We start from the raw sequence: 12,798 nt of genomic DNA on the forward strand, positions 1-12,798 counted from the left end.
AACTTGTTGTTAACCGGTGTGTCATATTTCAAAAAGGCTTTACGGTGAAAGCAAACCATGCGATTATGTGAGGACAGCTCTCAGCAGACAAAACATTACAAACAGCTAGCAGCAAAGTAGATTGGTCACGAAAGTCAGAAAAGCAATAAAATGAATCACTTACATATGATCTTCATATGTTTCCACTCACGAGACTCCCAGTTACACACTAAACGTTCGTTTTGTTCGATAAAGATTCTCTTTATATCCAAAAACCTCCATTTGGTTGGCGCATTTTGTTCAGTAATCCACAGGCTCGTGCAGTCACGACAGGCAGACGAAAATTCCAAATAGTATCCGTAAAGTTCGTAGAAACATGTCAAACGTTTTTTATAATAAATCCTCAGGTTGTTTTTACAATAAATAATGGATAATATTTCAACCGGACGGTAGCCTTTTCAATAGAAGAGAGAAAGAAWAGYTCTCGCTCCCMGCGCYCYCGCATGCACAAKTCTGAGGACATCTGGCTATCCACTGARGCGATGTGATCATTCTCGCTCATTTTTCAGAATAAAAGCCTGAAACTATGTCTAAAGACTGTTCACACCTTGTGGAAGCCATAGGGAAAGGAATKTYGTTYARATCCCTTTAAATGGAGGATAGGCTTGCAATGGAAAAGAATAGTTTCAGAAAAACAGCACWTCCTGGATGGATTTTCCTCKGGTTTTTGCCTGCCATATCAGTTCTGTTATACTCACAGACAATATTTTGACAGTTTTGGAAACTTTAGAGTGTTTTCTATCCTAATCTGCCAATTAAATGCATATTCTAGCTTCTGGGCCTGAGAAATAGGCAGTTTACTTTGGGCACGTTTTTCATCCAAACATCAAAATACTGCACCCTAGCCTAAAGAGGCTTTAACTGCCTTGTTCAGAATGACAGATTTGACCTTGTCAGTTTAGGGATTTGATCTTGCAACCTTTGGGTACAAGTCCAACGCTCGAACCACTAAGGCTACCTGCCTCCAACCATGTCAAGGATAACTGAATGTGTTATGAAATCTATAGTATGTGGTCATAAAATGTTTACTTCTAAATGATATACATTTTCCAAGGCAGTCACTTGGTGAATGCTTCAGGACTAGAAGTGACTGAACGCAACAATCATGTCTCTGTCACTAACAAACACATTCACGGGTGGGTATCTCACATTAACTCAAAAGGCATGCTGGCTAATATGCAAATAAGTCTTTACACCCTACAGTGTTATAACAACAACCCCAGTGTTTAGTGTTTAAACCTAAACACCTTGTGTTGAATAAACGCGTTCATGTGTTTAAAAAGTGTAACAGCAAATAAACATGTCCTGGTGTTAATAATCTAAACACTGTGACATGTTTTCATTGAAATGTTCAATACTTTAACGCGTTTGACAAGTGTTACAGAAAAGTGTTTAGTTATGTGTTCAGATCCTAAACACTTGGTTTTACAGTGTAAGTGCTCAGAGACATATCTGAACTGTCCTACTCCTCCCTGTGGTTCTTATCCTCCACAAATGTCAAAACCTGAATGTCTGTGGTGGTAGGAGCCAGTCAGAGTCTTCTCTGGACTGTTCTCTGCACCAGGTTGTGTGTGTGCAAATATTTAAGTATAGGAGCTATTCTCTTTGAAGCTTTGCCTCTGTTTGCAAGTATCAGGGAAAAATAGGGATCATTTTTTAAGTAATAATGTATAATTTTTTAGTTTTTGCTCAATCTGATTGGGTGGGCCTTGCAGGGCCTTGCTCCCCTAAGGAGGCTGGGGATGAAAGAGCTGTTCCTGAAAGAGTCTTATCAGTGATGCTGTTCTTCAACACTTTAAGTGTGTTATCTGCCTCTGATGGTTTGGTCTATGAGGGTAGAGGGGAGTCACATGATGACATACATAGAAAAAAAGGTTTGCGTCACCATGGATGGGGACAGATACAGGGGATTCTTTTTTCAACTTCTAATACATTGATAACTGGCAAGAGCTACAGGTCATACAGTGTACATTGCTGTGTAGTTAAGCTCTTCTATTCCTCCATCGTTTCCAAGTTTATTACAACAATCAATCCACCATTACTGCTCTGCAAAACACAGACTTGTGTTGGCACTCTCAATCACAGACTTGTGTTGGCACTCTCAATCACAGAAATGTTTGTGAGTCATACAACTATTTTCATACAACTCTTTTCACATCTGTCTGGGGAACACTAGCTTGGTAGGTTTTGTGTCTCCCCTCCTGTCCAGTCTGTCAGGGGATTTGGTTAAATCTGTCACTATGATCTCCCCTCTGACTTTAGATGCAATGCTGTTAATAACATCCCTTCAGAAAGTAGAGCCCAGGAACATTCACTGCCACCACTGTCTCTTCTCTCCCCTCCCTCTCTCCTGTCTCCCTCTCCTCTCTTCTCATTGTTCTATTCTCTTCTCTATTCTTCTGCTCTTCTCGCCTCTTCTCCTTCCAATCAAAGGTGTACTGTCAAGTTGTACCTTTCCCACCATTCACTAACAGTTAGAAGCTGGTAAAGTTCCCTTCTACATTACTTTGATTTTCATTTCGTATATTCAATCTGGGGTGGAATGTGAAGCGTTCCCACTACCAATGTGATAGTTAAGAATAAAACATTTCCACTTTTTGAAAGTGTTTTTTTTTATCACCTAATGGAATAGACAAATAGTATCCAAACTACTGTATGACAAATACTAAGAAACATTTAGAGAAAATAGAAAATATATAGTTTACAGAACACTGCACAGTGGAGAATGTACAGTAGCTTACAATACTTTACACAATTATATCCAAGGACAATAAAGAGTATGAAAGGTTAATTTTGTTTCACTTCCATATTGTTTGTGTTGGTGGTGGTTGAGATTCCAAGGAAAACATGAGAGGAGAAATGTATTCCTTTGCTTACATACTCTTATTTAATGTATGTCAAAGCATTGATGTGTTTCTCTCTCTGTGGTCTAGGAGAATATATCAAATGGTTGTCCTTTGAGAAAAGATGGTTGGACTCTGTAAAAGATAAGAAATGTCAAATCAACCTTCTGAAAAGTAAGAGAATGAATCCACATTCTTATAGCTGCTACTAGTGGCGTAATGGACATTAAGTGGTGTGAGTTGAGTGGAAAGTAGACAGCTAGCCTTTACATTGGATTGGAATGACATTGTAGTCTCTCTTTAGTTCAGATGGAATAAATAATAGCATGTGGGTGGAATTTAATCTCAGAGAAAGAACACAATTTAAACACATTTTCACTTTTGTCTGTCAAGGTCTGTCAAGTTTTTTTCAGATATAAATCACAGCATGTACCCAATAAATGGTTCATTTCTTCGTTTCAAGGTGGAAAACATACCATGGATAGAAGAGGCAATAGAGGGACAGTTCTACACATTATACATTTACAATTGTTACTGAGTTGACTATCCTGACAAAATAAAGATGAACCTAATTTAATTCAACTTCTTTTTCTTTTTCTTAGGTTACCCATTAGGTGTTGAAAAAGCAGCACCTATTCTTCCTGGGGTTCACACAAAACATAGATCATAAGAAAATACAGAACACTAATGGACAAGAACTTACATGTCCACATGCCAATGCACATGCCACACATTGCGATGACCTGGGAGATGTGTAGTGCACGGCCACACTCAGGACTCATGATACAGTTCCTGGTCCTGATGCAGCACTTCTTACAGCCGTTCTCTCCTGAGTCAGAGCCTGAGCGGTGTTTGTCTGGGTCTGTGTTGGGTTGTCGCTTCTCTGGTTGGGACTGTGTGGTGTCTGGGTGCTTCTCTTGCCAATCAAAGTCACTGGCTCCTTTTCCCATGATGAACAGAATGCAGAGGCTCACTGAAGAATGAGGAAAAAGAAAGCTGGCTGAACAAAATGGAAGAGGTAGATTTTGTTCTGGTGTCTGGAGAAAGAGAAAGGGTAAAGAGGTGATATGTGAGTTTTATCATTTCACGTATTCAATGTAAGAAAGAGGGAATAAGAGAGCTTTTAAGTTTAATGATTCACTATAGTTAATTAACTAACTCTTGTCAAATATTAACGTTGAAAGAAATCTCACAGAAAATCAGGGAGGAGTATAAAATGGAGAATGTGAGCTACCCGTACTCTCTGAAAAGAGACAGACTTCCAAGCGTTACTGGGTATGACGTTGTGTTATATACAGTAGGTAACTTAAATTATCATTGTCATACTGGTGAACAAATGAGAGCCTTGTCTAAAAAGACCACAGGAGCCACGTCATAACACTGCCATTTGTGTTTTTATGAGTTTACAATGAGCGGCTAAAGACATTATTTTATACAGTATGACTCAACTTCTGGTCGTTGCATCCAGTTGACTGTTTTGCAACCATTTTCCCTCTCACCATTGATTTGCATACTTAATACACCAGTGACATTCCTGACTAAGTCACTAAACCACATGTGCAACTATTATGTCACTGGAACGAATTCCTGTGAGTGGTGGCATTTCTTTGTTTAAGTTACTATGCCTCAGGGTATGAGACAGGAGGAGCGGGTTGTGGAGGTGACGACAACAGAACACGCTGAAGAACAACAACAGCACCTTTTAACTGGGAGGGTTTCGCACAGAGATGAATACAACATATACACCTAACACAATACATGATTTCATCCATCAAGTCTTTAGGAATGCATATAGGGGGTCTAAGGTAATGTGTTACCTATAAATCTGTTAATCCAAAGATGATAAGAAAAACTCTCACACTGAAACTCCAAAATGAAGAGTGCCATCAACCATCAACACCTTATCTTCTTAAGTCCCACTGTTCAAGATCCATTTGACAGATTGACAATACTTCTTAACTGTAATGAATACATCCTCCTTGTTTTAACTGTCGGAAGCCATTCCCTTCCACTGGTATTATCAGATATTACAGTTTCGATTGCTAACATGCATTGGTCAAAACTGAAGTCACATTGTCGAAACTCTTTACACAGTCAGCGAAAAAGAAGTGTATGTGGACCAAACTGTGAACAATTTTTCATTGCTTCGGAATGATTTAGTTTYGAAACATGGATCAAGGAAGACAGGTTGGTGGGGAAAGAAGAGTGGCAGGGAGCGGGAGAACGCGTGGAGGACAAAGGAGAGGAAGACCAAGAGCGGTGGTCTCTGATGAGACAAGGGCCACAGTTATTGACCATGTTGTAAACCATGGTCTCTCTTTGAGAGAGGCCGGTTGTCACGCCCTGGCCTTAGTATTCTTTGTTTTCTTTATTATTTTGGTTAGGTCAGGGTGTGACATGGGTATTTATGTGGGTTTTGTAGTGTCCAGGGTGATTGTAAGGTTTAGGGGGTTTATTTAGAGTAGTTGGCTTTATGTTTAGTATAGTTGTCTAGCTGTGTCTATGTTGTGTGTAGTTGTCTAGGAAAGTCTATGGTTGCCTGAATGGGTTCCCAATTAGAGACAGCTGGTTTCTGTTGTCTCTGATTGGGAGCCATATTTAAGGTAGCCATAGGCTTTAGTTTGTTGTGGGGGAATTGTCTATGTAGAACGTTTGTAGCCTGTGTGTGTGTGCACTACGTTATTTAGCTTCACGATCGTTTGTTGTTTTGGTAGTTTGTAAGTGTTTTGTTTCGTTTTGCCTTCTTCAATAATAAAGAGAAGATGGCTTATTTTCCTCATGCTGCGTTTTGGTCCGAATCTCTTCCACACGATCGTGACACCGGTTTAACTTCTTTGGGACTGGGGGGGGCAGTATTGAGTAGCTTGGATAATAAGGTGCCCAGAGTAAAATGCCTGCTACTCAGACCCAAAAGCTAGAATATGCATATGATATACTTTTTGAATGATGTCTGTGAGTATAACAGAACTCATATGGCAGGCAAAAACCTGAGAAAAAAATCCAACCAGGAAGTGGGAAATCTGAGGTTTGTAGTTTTTCAAGTCATTGCCTATCGAATATACAGTGTCTATGGGGTCATATTGCACTTCCTAAGGCTTCCACTAGATGTCAACAGTCTTTAGAACCTTGTTTGAGGCTTCTACTGTGAATGAGGAGAGAATGAGAGCTGTTTCAACCAGATGTCTGGCAGAATGCCATGAGCTCAGTCTCGCGTGCGCCCGTGAGAGTTAGCTGCGTTCCATTGCATTTCTAAAGACAAAGGAATTCTCCGGTTGAAACATTATTGAAGATTTATGATAAAAACATCCTAAAGATTGATTCTAAACTTCGTTTGACATGTTTCTACGAATTGTAATATGACTTTTCGTCTGAACTTTCGCCTGGACTTGCCCGCATCTGAGTTTGGATTTGTGTACTAAACGCGCGAACAAAAAGGAGGTATTTGGACATAAATTATGGACTTTATCAAACAAAACAAACATTTATTGTGGAACTGGGATTCCTGGGAGTGCATTCTGATGAAGATTATCAAAGGTAAGTGAATATTTATAATGCTATTTCTGACTTTTGGGACACCTCTCCTTCTTTGAAAAATGGCTGTATGTTTTTCTGTGACTTGGCGCTGACCAAACATAATCACAAGGTGTGCTTTCGCCGTAAAGCGTTTTTGAAATCTGACACAGCGGTTGCATTAATTAAGGAGAAGTTTATCTATATTTCCATGAATAACACTTGTATCTTTTATCAATGTTTATGATGAGTATTTCTGTTATTTGATGTGGCTCTCTGCACTTTCACCGGATGTTTGTTTGAGACAATGCATTTCTGACCATAACACACCAATTTCAAATTAGGTTTTTGGACATAAAGATTAACTTTATCGAACAAAACACACATTTATTGTGTAACATGAAGTCCTGTGAGTGCCAGCTGATGAAGATCATCAACGGTTAGTGATTAATTTATTCGCTATTTCTGATTTTTGTGAGGGCTCTCCTTGGCTGGAAAATGGCTTTATGGTTTTCTATGACTAGGTGCTGACCTAACATAATCGTTTGGTGTGCTTTCGCCGTAAAGCCTATTTGAAATCGGACACTGTGGCTGGATTTACAAGAAGTTTATCTTTAAAATGGTGTAAAATACTTGTATGTTTGAGGAATTGTTGAACTGAATGGTTGAACTGTTGTTTTGAATTTGGCGCCCTGCACATATCCCAGAGAGGTTTAAAGGGTGCAACCAAATCTGCAGCGTTAAACAGTTGCATCAATAGTTCAAATTTTCCGGCAAAACAAGTTGTGACAAGGTGAGATGTGCATCCTTCAATGATAATTGAACTACATATTACAGTAAAATACAGCATGTTCACATTTTTAAATGTACTGACATTTTGAAATATATTGATTGTTTTGTGTTTTTCAGTAGGATCCAAAGGTTGCCTCCCACAGGAGGGAGAGGCAGAATATTATCAGATGTGCAGGAAATTGCCATTGTTGACATGGTAATTGGCAATAATGTGACCAAATAACCCCTATTACTGTTCAACCTCTCTTTCGTATCGTCTGAGATCCCCAAAGATTAGAAAGCTGCCATGGTCATCCCCCTCTTCAAAGGGGGAGACACTCTAGACCCAAACTCTTATAGACCTATATCCATCCTGCCCTACTGTTCTAAAATCTTCGAAAGCCAAGTTAACAGACAGATCACCGACCATTTCGAATCCCACCGTACCTTCTCCACAATGCAATCCGGTTTCCGAGCTGGTCACGGGTGTACCTCAGCCACTCTCAAGGTCCTAAACGATATCATAATCGCCATCAATAAAAGACAGTACTGTGCAGCCGTCTTCATGACCTCATTCTTATCGGCAGACTCAACAGCCTTGGTTTCTCAAATGACTGCCTCGCCTGGTTCACCAACTACTTCTCAGATAGAGTTCAGTGTGTCAAATCGGAGTGCGGGTTGTCCGGACCTCTGGCAGTCTCTTTTGGCGTGCCACAGGGTTAACTTTTTGGGCCGACTCTCTTCTCTGTAAACATCAATGATGTCGCTCTTGCTGCTGGTGATTCTCTGATCCACCTCTACGCAGACAACACCATTCTGTATACATCTGGCCCTTCTTTGGACACTGTGTTAACTTCTCTAGGATAGGGGGCAGCATTTTCACATTTGGATGAAAAGCATACCCAAATTCAACTGCCAGCTACTCATCCCAAGAAGATAAGATATGCATATTGTTAGTAGATTTGAATGGAAAACACTCTGACGTTTCTAAAACTGTTTGAATCATGTCTGTGAGTATAACAGAACTTTTTTAGCAGGCGAAACCTCGAGGACAAACCATTCATATATTTTTTTTTGAGGTCACTCTCTTTTCAATGGATTTTCATTGGGAATAATACAGATTTCTAATTGACCTTCTTGCAGTTCCTACCGCTTCCACTGGATGTCAACAGTCTTCAGAAATTAGTTGAGGGTTTTTCCTTTGTGTAATGAAGAAGTACGGCCATTTTGAATCAGAGTCACTTGAAGTGTCCTGTTAGATAGAGGCGCATGACCAGAAAGCATGCTACAGATTGTTTTAATCCTGTATTAAACACAGATAATCCAGTCTTCAATTGTATCGATTATTTACGTTAAAAAAATACCTAAAGTTGTATTACAACAGTATTTTGAAATGTTTTGGCAAAGTTTACAGGTAACTTTTGAGATATTTTGTAGTCTTGTTTCACGAGTTGGAACCGGTGTTTTTCTGGATCAAACGCGCCAAATAAATGGACATTTTGGATATATATCGACAGAATTAATCGAACAAAAGGACCATTTGTGATGTTTATGGGACATATTGGAGTGCCAACAACAGAAGCTCGTCAAAGGTAAGGCATGAATTATATTTTTATTTCTGCGTTTTGTGTCGCGCCTGCAGGGTTGAAATATGCTTATCTCTCTTTGTTTACAATGGTGCTAACTCAGATAATAGCATCGTTTGCTTTCGCCGAAAAGCCTAATTGAATTCTGACATGTTGGCTGGATTCACAACCAGTGTAGCTTTAATTTGGTATCTTTCATGTGTGATTTAATGAAAGTTAGATTTTTATAGTAATTTTTATAGTAATTAATTTGAATTTGGCGCTCTGCATTTTCTCTGGCTTTTTGCCAAGTGAGACAGTAGCGTCCCGCCTGAACTCAGATTTTTGCATATAAATATGAACTTTACCGAACAAAACATACATGTATTGTGTAACATGAAGTCCTATGAGTGTCATCTGATGAAGATCATCAAAGGTTAGTGATAAATTTTATCTCTATTTCTGCTTTTTGTTACTCCTCTCTTTGGCTGGAAAAATGGCTGTGTTTTTCTGTGGCTATGTACTGACCTAACATAATCGTTTGGTGTGCTTTCGCCGTAAATCCTTTTTGAAATCAGACATGTTGGCTGGATTCACAACAAGTGTAGCTTTAATTTGGTGTCTTTCATGTGTGATTTCATGAAAGTTTGATTTTTATAGTAATATATTTGAATTTGGCGCTCTGCATTTTTACTGGCTTTTGCCCAAGTGGGACGTTAGTGTCCCACATATCCTAGAGAAGTTAACTAACCTCCAAATGAGCTTCAATGCCATAAAAACACTCCTTCCGTGGCCTCCAACTGCTTTTAAATGCTAGTAAAACTAAATGCATGCTCTTCAACCGATTGCTGCCCACCCGACTAGCATCACTACTCTGGACGGTTCTGACTTAGAATATGTGGACAACTACAAATACCTAGGTGTCTGGTTAAACTGTGAACTCTCCTTCCAGACTCATATTAAGCCTCTCCAATCCAAAATTAAATCTAGAATCGGCTTCCTATTTCGCAAAAAAAGAGTCCTTCACTCATGCTGCCAAACATACCCTCGTAAAACTGACTATCCTACCGATCCTTGACTTCGGGGATGTCATTTACAAAATTTCTTCCAACACTCTACTCAGCAAATTGGATGTAGTCTATCACAGTGCCATCCGTTCTGTCACCAATTCCCCTTATACCACCCACCACTGCGACCTGCATGCTCTCATTGGCTGGCCTTCGCTACATATTCGTTGCCAAACCCACTGGCTCCAGGTCATCTAAGTCTTTGCTAGGTAAAGCCCCGCCTTATCTCAGCTCACTGGTCACCATAGCAGCACCCACCCATTAGCACGAGCTCCAGCAGGTATATTTCAATGATCATCCCCAAAGCCAACACCTCCTTTGGCCGCCTTTCCTTCCAGTTCTCTGCTGCCAATGACTGGAAATAATTGCAAAAATCACTGAAGCTGGAGACTTATATCTCCCTCTCTAGCTTTAAGCATCAGCTGTCAGAGCAGTTTACTGATCACTGTACCTGTACACAGCCCATCTGTAAATAGCACACCCAACTACCTAATCCCCATATTGTAATTTTTATTTTATTTTTTTGCTCTTTTGCACCCCAGTATCTCTACTTGCACATCATCATCTGCACATCTGTCACTCCAGTGTTAATGCTAAATTGTATTGATTTCGCCTCTACGGCCTATTTATTGCCTTACCTCCCTAATCTTACCTCATTTGCACACACTGTATATAGATTTTTCTATTGTGTTATTGACTGTACGTTTGTTTATCCCATGTGTAACTCTGTTGTTTTTGTTGCTGCTTTGCTTAATCTTGGCCAGGTCGCAGTTGTAAATGAGAACTTGTTCTCAAATGGCCTACCTGGTTAAATAAAGGTGAAATAAAAAACAGGGGACATACACAGCTATGCATAATGTAGGTACTGTAAAACTGTGGATTTACTGTATTTTAGAGAGTAATGGAGATGGAAGCCAGGCAAACTGCACATACATTTATCTTTGTGGATGAAGCTGGATTCAACCTGGCACAAACACGCCGCAGGGGAAGAAAAGTGATTGGACAGAGGGCAACCGTAGATGTCCCAGGCCAGAGAGGAGCTAACATCACAATGTGTGCAGCACTGTCCAATGATTGTTTGCTGTTACACAAACCACTCATTGTCCCCTACAATACAGATGCTCATTTCTTTTCTGGATGACCTACATAATCGACTTGTGCCAGCGGAGGAGAGAGGGGCAATAAACTCCCCTACCTTCGTTGTTGTGTGGGATAATGTGGGATTCCACCACTCTGCTGCAGTCGCAGACTGGTTTGTTGCACATCCCAGGATGTCAGTACTATTCCTGTCTCCATACTCCCCCTTCCTAAACCCCATAGAGGAGTTTCTCGGCATGGAGGTGGAAGGTTTATGACCACCATCCACATGACCAGATGTCTTTATTGGACGCCATGAATGCAGGGTGTGGAGACACTTCTCTTGAAGACTGCCAGGGTTGGATTAGACATTCCAGAGGATACTTTCCAAGATGCATCGCCAGAGAAGACGTAAGATGTGATGTTGATGAGAACTTGTGGGCAAATGCAAGAGAAAGGGAGAACTAGAACCACAGTACTGTACAGTTTAAGTGATTATACTATACATGTTGATGAGAACTAGAACCCTCCCAGTACTGTACAGTATGAGTGATTATACAATATATGTTTTTTTTAAATTATTATTGCAGCCCTGGAATTTCAGGAATTTGTTTTTTGTGTGAACTTTTTATTTTCACAAGTAAATTACTAAATGCAAAGATATAGAAATAATAACGGCTTTTGAAGCAAATTGCTGCATTTCTGTTTCATTCTTGTTACATATACTTTAGTACAGTCAAGAAAGTGAAAAGGTGTTATTCTTATTCTATAATGAAATACTGATTTTATGTGAAAAATCATTAACTTCAAAGAGAAAAGTTCATATTTTATGTAATGCTCCCTGTTAGTGTTTTGTAGGTCAGTGTGTTATGAGTGACAACGTATGCTTTCTGAGGGAGAATTGTTGCCAGTGTTCTGGTCGAATGAGATTATTTTGAGACATATGAAGTGTTTTGGTGGTTTGAATGAGTTTTGGAGGTGAGATTAACTGCTTGGCCAAGATGCATGTTGGTAATGCAGACTGTGAAGAGTTTTGAAAAGTGGCTTCAGTATTGACCAATTCTTGTTAGCAATTGAAAAAAAACTAAGTGACAACCTTGATGCTAGACTAACATCGTATCACCATCGTTTAGAGCTCTGCAATTCTTATCAATGACAGCAAATACGATGGCTTGCATCTGGCGAGAGACACTGGCATTTGGAGTGTACCCCTCCGTCTCCTCCCTCTTTAAATCCCATTGGTTTTTAATCATAAACAAAGAAATTCCATTATGGTCCTCAATTACAGTAGTGTATGAGACATGGGAGAAAGGAAGAGAGAGAGAAGGGACAGAAGAGAGGAAAAGGTGTAATGTTCTTACCTTCTTGGTTTTGAAATCCTTTTCTCTCTTCAGTGTGTTCTATCCTTGTTGGAGCTTGGACAGTGTATAAGGAAACTGGAGAGTAACAGCAGTGTGTGTCTGACTCACATTTACAAGACAGTTGTGTGATCGGGTTTTACCTGTTTGACTACATGTTACCGCCTGACACCATTTGCATCAGAGAACTATCTTTATTATTTTGCTCCTGCGTTGACTGAACACTATTGAACAGAAAATACTCCATAGAACAATCCAGGGTGACAACATGTTTTGGTGTTAAAGTGAGTCTTTGAGTTTGTCATCATGAATATTTTTTTCTGGTTCTTTTTGACACAATGAAGAAGTCACTGAAATGAAAGTAGGCCTATTATCTTGTGCATGCTCATTGCAAATTAATACATTTTACTGGAGCACAATTACATTATTGTCTGTTTATAAAATCACATGTTTTTCGTACCATCTCGACAAAACAGTTCCAGAAGGACATTTAATCAGAGCAGACTCCGCAAAAGATAATCAAATCCAATGAAACAATTACATCACGATCATTCAATTATACATCATA

The 12,798-nt window shown here is 39.6% G+C and overlaps 1 long non-coding RNA gene across 2 annotated transcripts; it reads right to left on the reverse strand.

The window, feature by feature from the left end:
• Positions 1-2,903: 2,903 nt before the first annotated feature.
• On the reverse strand, positions 2,904-12,341 carry LOC111967968 (uncharacterized). 2 transcript variants are annotated; one of them, XR_002877816.2, is made up of 3 exons: positions 12,234-12,341; positions 3,586-3,855; positions 2,904-3,017 (listed from the first exon to the last, which is right to left on the reverse strand). It is a non-coding gene; the product is annotated as an uncharacterized lncRNA (long non-coding RNA). The 2 variants fall into 2 exon arrangements; XR_002877815.2 differs by having other exon boundaries at positions 3,586-3,919.
• Between the last annotated feature and the right edge of the window lie 457 nt (positions 12,342-12,798).

This window comes from Salvelinus sp. IW2-2015, linkage group LG8 (genome assembly GCF_002910315.2).
Source record: "Salvelinus sp. IW2-2015 linkage group LG8, ASM291031v2, whole genome shotgun sequence".
Lineage (NCBI taxonomy): Eukaryota > Metazoa > Chordata > Actinopteri > Salmoniformes > Salmonidae > Salvelinus > Salvelinus sp. IW2-2015.